Source organism: Ambystoma mexicanum, chromosome 5q (genome assembly GCF_040938575.1).
Source record: "Ambystoma mexicanum isolate Mex_15411 chromosome 5q, UKY_AmexF1_1, whole genome shotgun sequence".
Lineage (NCBI taxonomy): Eukaryota > Metazoa > Chordata > Amphibia > Caudata > Ambystomatidae > Ambystoma > Ambystoma mexicanum.
The window spans coordinates 1,046,036,275-1,046,049,212 of record NC_090933.1 but is presented as its reverse complement, the minus strand read 5'-3'; positions in this window follow the sequence as shown (position 1 = coordinate 1,046,049,212).

The window sequence follows — 12,938 nt, the reverse complement described above, 5'->3', positions numbered from 1 at the left end:
AGGCTGCTCAAGTGGGGGATCACTGGCGTGGATAGAGACTTTGATGGTGCAGCTTTCCTACAAAAACAAATCAGCTGCCATGTGTGATGAAGCGTGGTATGGCCCTTGTTTTCTACCGAACGGATATCCGCTCACAGATGAAGCAGCACAGGGGGTCAGGAAGGAATGTTGTTAGAGAGCGACATGCGCGGCTAAATCTGGAACCATCAGCAGTGCCTCTGAGAGTGGAGAGGCCCATGTGCTACGGCAGGCAAGAGCACAAATGCTTTCTAACATGCAAGTCGGCAAAATAACGTACGTTTGATAAAGCAACCCTGTTTGCTGAAAATCACCACAAGGTGGAGTACTGAGGACAGAAACGTGCTGTAACAAGCAGGAAGAACAATGTTCACAATTTTAAAGCAGATCATGAACCAGGACCCTGACTGCCCACCAGCGTCTAGTGCTTCTGCCCTCCACCGGTCAGCGCACATCATCATGTCAGAGGATGAGAACCTCACAGTGCCTGTCACCCCACCTGTGGCACTGCCCTTGAGGTTACAAGACAGCCTGACCATGCAGAAGCCTGCCCACTTCAATCTTACTGAGACCAGCAGTCTGGGACCTCAGTGGAAGAGGTGGCTAAAGGATTTTGACATGTATATCAAGGCCATCGGGCCCCTGGGAGAAGAGAAAACACACAGTCTATTGACGCTAGCCATTGGACCAAATGTGCGTCACATCTTCGATGAGCTCTCGACTGAATCAACCAACATGTAGAGAAGGAGCTAAGTACCACCACCTGAATCACCTCGCCCATCTTGCCAATATGTTGGGAACCAGAGGTGAGACACATGCGGTATCAGTGCAAATACCGATACCAAAGAGAATCCTGGAGGCAAGTTTCCCATTGAGAAAACCATACCTGCATACTAGACAGTACGATGGCTGTTTGAATGAAATTCCGGAAGAAACAGGACCAATGAATGGCAAAAGTGAATGGTGATGTCATACAGAGTTCAGCTGACGCACATGGAAGAGATGCAGAGACTAAAGAGTGCAGATATTCTATAAGGCATCAAGAAAGTATCAAAGATAGGTGTAATCTTGGGATCAAGATGAAGAAACCTATGCTACAGAACTGATGACGATGTCAAGCTGTTTTACACGTGTACAGATGCAAAGAAACGCAAGCAGACTAAGTATTCTTGAGGATCGCGAAGTAGTGAATAGATTGCGGCATGTACCAACATATACATGCACATACAAGTGAGTAAAAAATAGAAATTTCCACTACGTGTTATAACAGAGCTGGGCTAAAGAAGGAAGGCCTCGTTTCCAGTGTGTTGCAATTAGAAAACCAGTGAATTACAACATGAATCTCAGAAAGGCGAGACTGGATGAGTCAAGAAGCCAAGGTCTTATCAGGCTGGAGTGAGTAGATATTGGATACAAATCATGTGAAAGAACAGAGCTCCAGTTCAGGAGGCATGACCAAAACAAGGAAGACGTCAGAGGTCTATTGGAAAATAGTATTATTAATACACAAGGTGCTCGATTTTGTGGTCTTCAGTCATGTGGAGGGATGAAGTTGGACGAACATGATGGTCACACCTACGCATGAAGGTAGAGCGTGCCTTCACTCCCCTGAATTCTCCAGAGCAAAGAACACCCCCAAGGACAAATTCAAAGCCCTAATTGACAGGAGACCACTGAGGTGATGATGGATGAATATGCTAATTAGTGGGAAGCTATGGTTTGGAGACTAGCTCACCAATACCTGGAAGTCCAGTGTGCGTGCTGCTAACATAGGTGGAAAAGTATTGACAGAGGTTAGAGTGACAACCAATGGTAGAGGACCGCATGATTAAGTGTCTTATAGTTTGTGTAACTAATGCGACACCGTGTATTTAGTGACGTTCATGATGACCTGTTTTAGGGGAGGGATTTGTTGCCCCACCTGATGTTAAGAAACCTATCATATTAATTCACTGCCTTAGACGAGTATGGATCATACACTTATATATTCCCTTAGACCCTATCACACTTGCCATTAGGTTTTTGTAGTTTGTCACGTAGGATGACATTAGTAATACGTAGGTTAACGTCACCTATGATGAATTGTTGCTATAAAAGAATGCTTTTTTCAAAGATGCATTGAGAGTTCTTATGCTGAGACCTCTTTTGATGTCCGTTGTACTCCCTGTTTAGATATTTGTTATTAAAACAGTTATCCTTTTGCCAACTACCTGAGTCGTTTTGATTATTGATGTTTGAGTAATTTCTGCATTCCCATCCATCTCACGATTATTGCTACCTCATCTTAAAGGGCTGGAAGCCCCCAGTTCAAACACCTATGGTGGGCTTAGAATCACTATCACTGAATACTTCACGCCACAAACCAACGTTGACTATGAACGTCACATCTTTCACACGTCGAAGCAGACAAAAGATATGTCGATGGACGCTTCTGTAATGCACCTTCGCATTTGCCTCAAGCATTGTGACGTCAACAATTACTCAAATGAGGAGGCCCTGCACTTGCAAATAATTGCTGAGTGTGAGTGTGACGATTTCAGGAAAAGACTGCTCTAAACCCCACGATCACTGGATGAGATCCTGTGCTTGGTGAGAACGGACATGGCTTTGGCTCACCAGATAGCGACTTTGGACAATGTGAAGATCTCCACTGGGCCATCAGAGGTTGTCAACAAACTGGAACTCACTCTGCCACATAAAGGAAAAGGTGAACCATTCTTCTACCAATGTGATTATGAGTTTCCCCATGAAGTTACCAGCCCAGTGATAGGACAGCAGTGCTCGGCATGTAGAGGAGACAACCACTTCAAGGCTGTATGTCGCATGTATTGTAGCCAAGCAATAGTGAAGGAAGTGGCGGTGGCACAACACGCCCCAGAGATAGACCCCAGGGACTTCCAGCAAGCGTAAATAAATATCATGAACAGGCTCCCAGACAACATCGGGAAAAGAAGGAGGCAAGTAGTACATAGGAAAGGACACCACCGGAATGCCGGTTGAACAGACAATCGACCTCAAGACCCAAAAGGAGACAAAAAAGGTATCTTCGATACCTAGTAGAGCAGTCCCAAACGAACAGTGGGTCCAGTCAGTCCTCGGTGGAAGAGCCACAAAGGAGAGAACGATTCCATGAAGAACCCAAAAGAAAGGGATATTTATATGCCTTGGGAAATCTAGCAGTGAAGGAGCAGAGCCCGATACTATTGCTCCAGGTGAACAACATGCCAGCCGAATTCCTAGTTTACATGGGAGCTACGGTGAATGTAATCAGCGAAGAAGTGTAGGGAAACCTTCCACATGCCCCGAAACTGGGACCGGCAGAAGTCAACATGTACCCATATGGGTCAAGACCCCAACGCCGGGCAAAGGGAACTTCATGGCGCACTACAAATACAAAACACAATCCAAAAGGATACCTATGTACGTCTTAGAAGCTCCCACGCACAGCGGGTGCATACTAAGTTTCAAAGCTGCATTAGATAAGGGACTAATGCATGTACTGTATCATCTCATGGCCCACAAAAACTTTAACCCATCTGTAAAAATCGAACATCTATTTCCCACATTATTCAATGGTCTGGGCAAGCTGAAGGGCAGGCAAATTGGCCTACACATAAACCCAGAGGTACACCCCAAAGCCCACCACTACTGAAGTATCCCAGTAAACATACAGCGACAAGTCAAAGAAGCGCTCCACAAATCATTGGAACAGGACATCATTGAGCCAGCGGTGGGGCCTACTCCATGGGTGTCCCTGATTGTGCCCGTCCCCAGGAAGGACTCAAAAGACATCCGAATATGTCTGGCATGTGCCGTCCTAATGAGGCCATTAAGAGAGAACGCCATCAAGCCCCGCAGATCACAGTCATGGTTCACCTACTCAATGGAGCCACCATAGTTTCCAAATTAGACCTTAACAAAGGTTATCATCAATCGGAATTGAGCAAAGAGTGCAGATATACCACCAAGTTTGTCACCCACCTGAGCCTATATAGATACAAAGGCCCTAGCTTTGGGGTATCGTCATCAGCTGACATTTTTCAAGAGGAAATTCACAATGTTATAAAACGCATCCCTGAGTCCCTAAATTACAGTGACAGTATACTAGGATTTGGGAAGGACCTAGAAGAACATGACAACACTTTGACAAGAGTAGGTATGGCTTTGGAAGCAGCTCATCCTACGCTTAATAAGGAAAAATGCAAGTTTAGGAAAGATATTCTTTGATTTTATGGACAAATATTCTCATCCCTGGGCATGACTTTGGACCAGGAGAAGGTAGCTGCCTTCAATAACACATTTGTAACAAAAGGGATAAATAACCCTCTGAATTAGGATCTTGGGTTTGGCAAGTATATTATAACAAAAGGTGTCCCAACAGTTATATGCTTTATGCATACAGTGTGCACTAATTTCCTGATGAGAGTTCACAATAAATATTTGTTTAGTTCCCAATTCAGCAAACACAAAAGACTGGTCATTTTAACTTTTGTAAAATCAGATTTGAGGGGGGGTTTATTATTTACCCACCTCTTTCATTATCTTTATTCAATATCATGGGCCTCATTACACGGTAGGCGTTAAGGGATTACCGGTACCGGTAAGGTCACCGGTGCCGGTAATCCCTTAGCGCCCTACTACGAGGTCCCTCAGCGGGTCCCGTCCTTAACGCCTGGTCTAATCAAGTGTTAAGGACGTGACCCGCTAAGGGACTTCAGAGCTAATAACTGTACCGCAAATTGCAGTACCGTTATTAGCTCCTTCCCCATTCCCATTGAGCCCTATGGGGGCTCGAATGGGAATGGGGAATGGTATTTGGAATGGGGACTTACCGGGTCCTCCAGGGTCGGAATGAACCGGTAAGTCCCCATACCGCCGACCCGGACCCGGTATGCGGTAAGGGAGTAGCCATGCCGCTAATAGCGGCATGGTTACCTCCTACCGTGTAATGAGGCCCCATTTCATTATTTCTCATAAATGAGTCATAATTTTCACTCAACATTTTTCTACACATAGTGACCAAAACTAACATATCAAAGAGGCAGCGAAAGAGTCTTTTGCTCCTATCAGTAAATCTATACTTAATAAATCAAAAAACAGTGAGTACAGAGATGTGGTCTGCACTTACATAGTACATGCAATACAACCTCTTCCTCCTAGAAAATATGAATCTAGGGACATAAATCCATACAAACCAGTACAAATGATGGCCACAGTTTAGAATATGGACACATGGACCACTTTATAACTCAAGGGTTACCAATTTGTATCTATGTATGTATGATATATTGCTATCCATGTGAGTTTGCATACACTGAATATAGTGGTTTGGCATGTTTTTATGTGTTTTGATTACTTGTTTCATGTACAAGAAAAGGGGTAATACATCTTAGTGGCAGGAGATAAATACTCTTGTTTCCCTGACCTTCAACTGGTAAAGTTGACAGCCACATATCACACCATACCTGTGCTGGATAGGATGTTAACCACATACCTAGCGTAGTGTGGGATGCATTGACCCACTAGGTTCTGCCCTGCAACATCACTGTATGCTGGTGGCACCAGAACCAACAAAATGGCTGCAAAAAGCCCCATGTGCGCTAAACCTCTGAGAATTGCGCTGTGAAACCAGAAAGTTGGCTGCCAATCTACTTTGCCTGTGTCAGTAGTGAAACAGGAGAACACACTGCTAAAATCTGTCATTGGGCTGCCCACAAAGTGAAAATGGAAACTACATGAAAGGCAGTGCTTCATTGCAAGGAAACCCAGAAGTGCTCTGAAATCCGTTTTTCCTTGGTTGCTGAAATTACAAAATAATGATTCCAAGCATCAGAAAAGATCCAACACCCTTACTGGGTGTTACCCGTCACTTTATTTAAAGAATCCACATAAGCACACAATGTCAGGAGAAGCAGATTTCATCACAAGAATACCCACATTAAGAAAAGGTACTTTCCTGGGAAAATCTGTCAGATATGGGCGCAGTACTGTCGGCCGCCTGTATGAAAGCTGTCATTTAATTACACTGGAAGCTTAAACTTGTACAGTAAAATCCAATGGTTGAAATGAAGTGACTTGCTATCAAAAGCAATATAGGTTGCCACTATTTAATTTCTATGTTTAAAAGACTGTAATTGGAGATATGTTTGCCTGTTTTGAAAATGTACGTTTATTTTCATCAAAGAAACATTTAAACAAAGTGGATTTTTAAAGTCAACCCCTGATGCCAGTCACAGAACTTCAAAGCAAATTCCACAGCGTGCCCCAAACAAAAGGCACCTTCCTCCTGCTCTCTGCCACAGGAACTCCCAGTCAGATGTTAATGAAGAGGGGAGGAGATTTTGTTCTTCTGCTCTGGGGAGAGCCAAAAGACTCCCTTGATTGAAAAGATATGCAGATGCAACTGTCAACAGAAACTCCTGCCAGGGGAAAGAGGCAGGGATTGCTCTTGACCCACCAAAACTTTGGATGCGGGACAGACAGTTATGTATATTCTTAAAGCACAAGAAAGTACATTTTTGAAAAGGACCGACAGAGGACTGTGCAAAATTGTAAAAATGTGTAAAATAACAGTATTGTTAATATGAAAATTCTGGTCACGTTGTAAAACTACTCAGAACTCTGTGCTATGTTCTGATACAAGACTACAGAATTTGTGGTTTTGTAGCAATTATGGTGATGCCAGAAACATGAAACTTCACATGATTATGCCCAGATGTCATGCGCACATATGCGTAAACATGTGGACAAATCTGACATTGGGTACCAGACCAACAGTGTGAAACATTGCCAAATCTAGACCCAAGCTCTCACCGAGACGGGGCTCGGATGAATACTTGCTCCAACAAATATCTGATATAAATATGCTACTGAGATTAAGGTTGCAAAATTGTAAATATGTCTTGAATGAAAAATAGATTTCATGTGCAGAAAAAGAGGGTAGGTTCTCCCTGGATCCTCAAATACAGCGTCATCATGACACCAGGTTTTCTTCTCAAATCAGGGGAGAAGAAAGACCCTAACCTATAAAATCCCTAGGGGTATGCCTAGTAGAAGTCAGCATACCCAACCTTTTAGAAAATACATAAATAGAGACAGCTTAGGACCTAGAAGGACACACATTCACCCACCATTTGATTGCTGGCGAAGCACTTTGCAAGAGAAATCCACATTCTAGACTCCAGAACTTTGAAAGCAGAACGGCCCACTTCCAAAGCTGAACCATTCTCAGCTTGGCCTTTAATAAATCCTGAAACCAGATTTTACCCCAGACCTCCAAGGGGAACAACAAAAAGAACAGCCTGGCTGAGCTGTGCTGCTTTCTTGCAAAGAATTCTTGCCAGAATCCAGAGATCCGACCCAGTAGAGCTGAGCTGTGACCAGATAGCTGCGAACCAGAACCAACCTGTCAGATCCAGTCCAATTCCGCCATGCTGTGTCCAGAGTGCTGTGCTGTGTGCAGAACCAGAGCGCTTTGAGCCCAGTCCGGTGTTCTAGCAGAATTCCAGTCCAGAAATCTTTGACCAGATCCCTGACGGGTCCATTCCAAACAAGGGTAGTGAGTAGCCATAGCATAGGATTGTCTCTAGCATATGTATTATCCATAAGTCATCCCTATCCAAACCCACTCTATTATATCCAGAACTGCATTGTAGAAAATCTTTTGTCTTACCTGAATGTGTCTCTCATCCCTATAGTCCTGTGGTAATAGTAGTGTTGAAATCATCTTTGCGCTATATATTTGCTGAAGAAAGACAAGCGTATCGGCAGGCAAAAACCGCCAGAGGCATCGCTGGACTGGTGGCTGTGCTGTCGGGTAGTTTCTGGCTTCATAGTCTCCCTGGTATAAGATACCTTGTTTGTAATTTTAAAAAGCGCAACCTTGTTTTACAAATTTTGACTCTTTCTGAAAAAACCGACCTCTACAAAAACCTTCATAACTTCTACACCATATATGCTAGCTTTCCAACGAACATAAAACTGCATTCCAACTCCTTATAGGTTTCCGCAATTACACTTACCGCGCGCGGAAACGTTTGCCACAAATTTTTTGTTTGGCTCAAATCTATCACGTGTGAAACAGCTGTACATTGCATCCGACCTCAGAATTAAGTTTCAACTTGCTAGTTACTCAATAATCATTGCTAGTGTTTATCTGAAACTATCAAAAGTGGCTCCCACTAGTATTGAATCCATTTTAGTGAATTAAATCCATTTTCAGTGTTTTTACCGTTCCATTCAAAGCCACATTCAAAACCATTTTGACAAGTTACATCATTCCTGTTTTTCTCTGAGTTTGCTGGGGGAAATCGGGCTTGATACTGTATTTGTTGAGTGTGTATTCCTGAAACCTGTTTTCTCTCCTTCCATCTCTTTCTATTGCATATTGGGGGGATTGAGTAGTGTGCAGGGGGAAAGAGTGATCACATAGCATTTTTGATTGAACCCACACAAAGTATTATTCTATGCTGCATTATTTTCCTTATTATCACTCTGTGTGATTAAAGAGATTTATTGTGACATCACCCCATTGGGGATCATTGTATAAATATTAAATAGTATGATATATATGTATTGTGAAAATCCATCAAATAAATCTTTTTAACTTTGCAAAACAGCCTGCTTCCTGGTTCAGTGTGACCGGGGGGGATTCAAAGAGAGGGGTGTGATATGAGGGTATATCATTCAGAAATAAAAGAACTTATAGACATAAATAAATAATTAAGGATTCCAGCTGTGCATCACACGCTAGGCATTGACTTAGGTGGAGCGCCGGGTTGAAATCACTTACACGATTGGGGGCTGATTTAGACATACCACTTGTGACAGTCTAATACAGTGTGCTAACTAACGGGGTACATAATCCCTGTTGGGCTACCAATGCTGTGTTACACTGTGAAAAGTACCCCTCAATAGGAACGCTTTAAGGAACTTGGTCTATTTTGCAAAAATAAAATAAACTCCTGTAAATCAGAAAATAAATTAATATTTTCAGAATGGCGACCTTGGTAGAGATCAATATGGCTAAAGAACACCTAATGTATAAATTGTTTGTAAGGGGTGAATGGACAGAGCAGGATCAGAATGTGTGGTTGCAGACAGTCACAGAACAGTCACAGAACAGTCACAGAACAGACCACTGCAACAGGGCTGTACATATGGCAAGATCAGGGTCCATTACATGTGGCCCTGAGTGAACTGTATATGGACCCTAAGGCAAAGGACGAGCAAAGCAAGATTGCCAAAATAGCGGCATATTTGTACCTCCATATTGGAGCAATAAAGGACAAATATGCAGAGGGCCAAGATCTGGCAAACAAGCAACTGCAGGCATTAGAAAAGGCCCAAACTGATCTGGACTCTGTAGAGCAAAGGCTACAGAGGAGCCATGAATCAGAAAATGAAATTAGGCAGTACCTAAGCAAAATAAAAGAAGACATGGGTATCCTGGAGCAGGAGAAGGTAGAACAGGATACCAGAATGCTGACCTTGCAGAAGGAGTACCAAGAACGTTTGGACTCTCTACTGCAGAGCCAGAAAAAGCTGGAACAGCAAATATATTTTTACAGGGCATGCGCAGAGCAGGTAGTCCCCCTGCAAAGCTGCCTAGACAAAGAAAAGGAAGAGAATAATAAACTAATTGTGAAAGCCCTGGACACCCAGGCAGAATTTGATGAAGAGCGCCAGAAAGCTGGTGCGCTCCAAAGACAGAGGGACGACCTGGCTGCACAGAGGCAGGCTCTTGCTCAGGAAAGGGACACCTTAGGCCAGGAAATCTGTTATTTAAAAGAGAAGATAGAAGAAAATCACCTGACCGTTCAGGGACTCCAAAAAGAACATGAAAGATTGTTAGAGCACACCAGGAGGGTGGAAGAGGCTCTAGCAAGGAAGGACCAGGCCAGTATGGACAGGACTCAAGAGGTAACCCTCCTGCAGCAAAGACTGGCCCAGTACTCTAAAACGACACAGGAAGCACAGAGAGACAACGAGGCTCTCTGTGAGAAAAATGACAGGCTCCACAGACAGATAGCTATGCAAGAGCAATTGATAGAAACTAGCAAGGCCTTGATGGAGGAACAGAAAGCTCAGGTTCTGGCATGGCAACAGAGAGCAGGGGCTGAGCTAGATGAGGTTCGCTGGGAAAGGGAAACACCTGAGCATAACCTCAGGAACCCTAGTACCAGAGGCCTTCATATCTTCCAATCCCTGGACTCTGCCATCCCCATGTCCACTGGCGCACATGAGCCAAGGGCCACGGGGATGGTAGACTTCAATCCAATGAGGAATATGGGGCTCATAGACCAGCACCTCCCAGGAATGGATGGGCGGGCATCTGGGTATGGGTTCCCAAGTACTGACAAATTTAGTGGGGAACTCCATGAGAATAGGCCCACTAAGGGCATCCTGAATACCTCTGCCCAGAAAGGACAGCGGGGGGGGGCAACTCATCAAATCCTGGGAGTAAGGAGGAATCAGAAGACTCCTCTGAGCGCCCAGGACACAGGAAACTAGGCCCCCACATGCTGCCAGCCATTCCCAGGCTCGCAGATTCTCTGGTAGCAGTGCCTCTGAGTCAGAGGAGGAGCGGACCAGGGTCGCCCGAACCAAAAAGGCCAATAAGGTAAAAAGGGCCTTGCTCAAGGGTCCCCTAAGGCAAATCAAAGCAATGAGGAGCTACATCACGCCCTATCATAAGAACGCAAAGTATTCCGTTTGGGAGCACCTAGAGCTCTTTGAACAGATGATGGAAACTTTCCATTTGAAGGACAGCAAAAGCTGTATCCAATATGTGAAATGGACCTTCTCTCCAGAGTACTCCAGCTTCTTTGCAGGGCTGGAGGACCAGAATCCTTCTAGATGGTCCACCTATAGGGCGGCCATCTTGAAAAAAAATTCTGTGCACAGAAATCCTCAGGAGGACCGCAAGGCAGCCTACAACTTGCAATGTGGGGAAGACCAGGCACCACAAGAATTTGTTCAGGAATTAAAGCGTGCCTTTACGCAGACCACCAGAAGGGTGCGCACTGACAGCAAAAAGTTTGTGAATACTTTCTTCCACGCTCTCCCCAAGTACATCATGACCCAGCTAGTGAGAGGTTTTCACAAGAGAAGATCACTAGACTAGGTCATTGAACAGGCCACACACATTTATGAGGTGCAAAGGCCCATAGAAAACAAAAATAATCCCAAAAGCCCCAAACCAACCAACACACCTGCTGCTGCTAAGGTGGCAGAGGTGAAGGTTGCCCCATTTTAGATTTGGAGATGGGGGGGCCTGAAAACCTGCCTGCACAGAATCAGAATAATCCCAAGCCCAGAAGGCCCTCGGGACAATCATAGTCAGGGAGCCAGGGAGGCAACCCCACAAATGAGACCCCTAACTCCCCTGACTACATCAGCCCCCTCTACAAGGGGAATAGACCTATCGTGGGTTATGTGTGGACTCCTCAAGCCCAAGGGGGGGGATCCAACCAAACAGCAGCTAACCCAGGGAACTTCCCTCCTCACTTCCCCCAGGAGGGCAGTAATTTCCCAAATCCTGGACAGAACCTCTTCCCGAGGTACCCGCAAAACTTTCAACCCCAAAACAATCCATCCTTCTTTCCCCACTTCCTGAGCCCAGGCAACCAAATCTGTGAGAGGGGAGGCCAAGGATGGAGGGGTACCCAAACTTTCCAAACCAGGGGTATTTTCAGAGAAGGGATAGCTACCCTTCCCGGGATCAGCCCAGGGGAGACAACATAACCCCATATCAGCCTGAGCGGGTGTCACAACTAGAGCACCAGGTCCAAAACATGGCACAGGATCTGGGTCTCATGCTGAGGGCTCAACAGAACCCTCAGATGAGCATGCCGGCACAGATGCCTCAAACTCCAGACCTGGTGCTCCAGAGCAATGACGGGGGAAGGACCCTGACAACCCACCGGTTCCCAGGGTGGAGGCGCAAGGGGAAGCGGGGTGTAAAGCCTCGGAGGAAGCTTCCTTCCCCACTTGTCAAAAGCCCCTGGAAACCCAGGAACCAGAACCAAAATCTCCTGCCCCTGAAAGTCTGCAACCCAAGGAGCAGAGGGTGGGGTAGGAAAAATAAAGAGCCCAAAAAGATCCATTTTGAGGAGGAGGTACAAATCTGCCAATTTGAAGGAGAGGGGTCCTCAGAGGATTCTGGGAAAAGTATCTTCTCCTTCAGAGATGGGATAACTCCTCCCAAAGAAAAATGGGTCCCAAAAGATCCAAATCCAGACAGGGTAGATGTGGGGACTGAGATAGCGCCGCCCATCATCCAACCCCAGAACCAACAGCATGAAAATCCCCTGGTTCAAACAGAGCCTGGTGACTGCCTCCAATAAGGGGGGGGGGCAGCCCAGCACCAGAACCTAGGGAACCCAAAACTTCTCCCATATCTAGCTGTCACCTTTTCTTTTCAAATTCCCAAGACCCCAAACAGAATTCTGCCCAAATCACCTCTCTATCAGTGTTCAAAACCAAGAAACTAACCCACCAGTTGTCCAAAAATGTACATTATCTGTGCCCCCTTGAGGAGAAGGAGGGAAGATTCTATGCCCTGGTCCAGATACAGGGGCAGTGTACAATTTTGGCCCTGGTGGACACTGGATCCCAAGCTACCCTTCTGTCAAAAAGGGCCTTTGATAAACTGAATTCGGGAAGGGGGGAGAAATACCAAATTCCTCTCACCCCTCTTCCTAGACAACTTCAGAACTTCGACGGGAAGGAAATTTCCATCGAGGGGACTGCGGATTTGGACATTAAAATTGGGCGACACAAGGTGAAGCATCCGGTCATAGTCGTAACTCCAGAGGGCACCCCTTGTTTACTAGGGAATGACCTCCTGCGAAGGTTGTCACCCCTAATAGATTGTGTAAACAAGGTCCTCTGAACCCAGACTAGCCGGCCAATAAAAT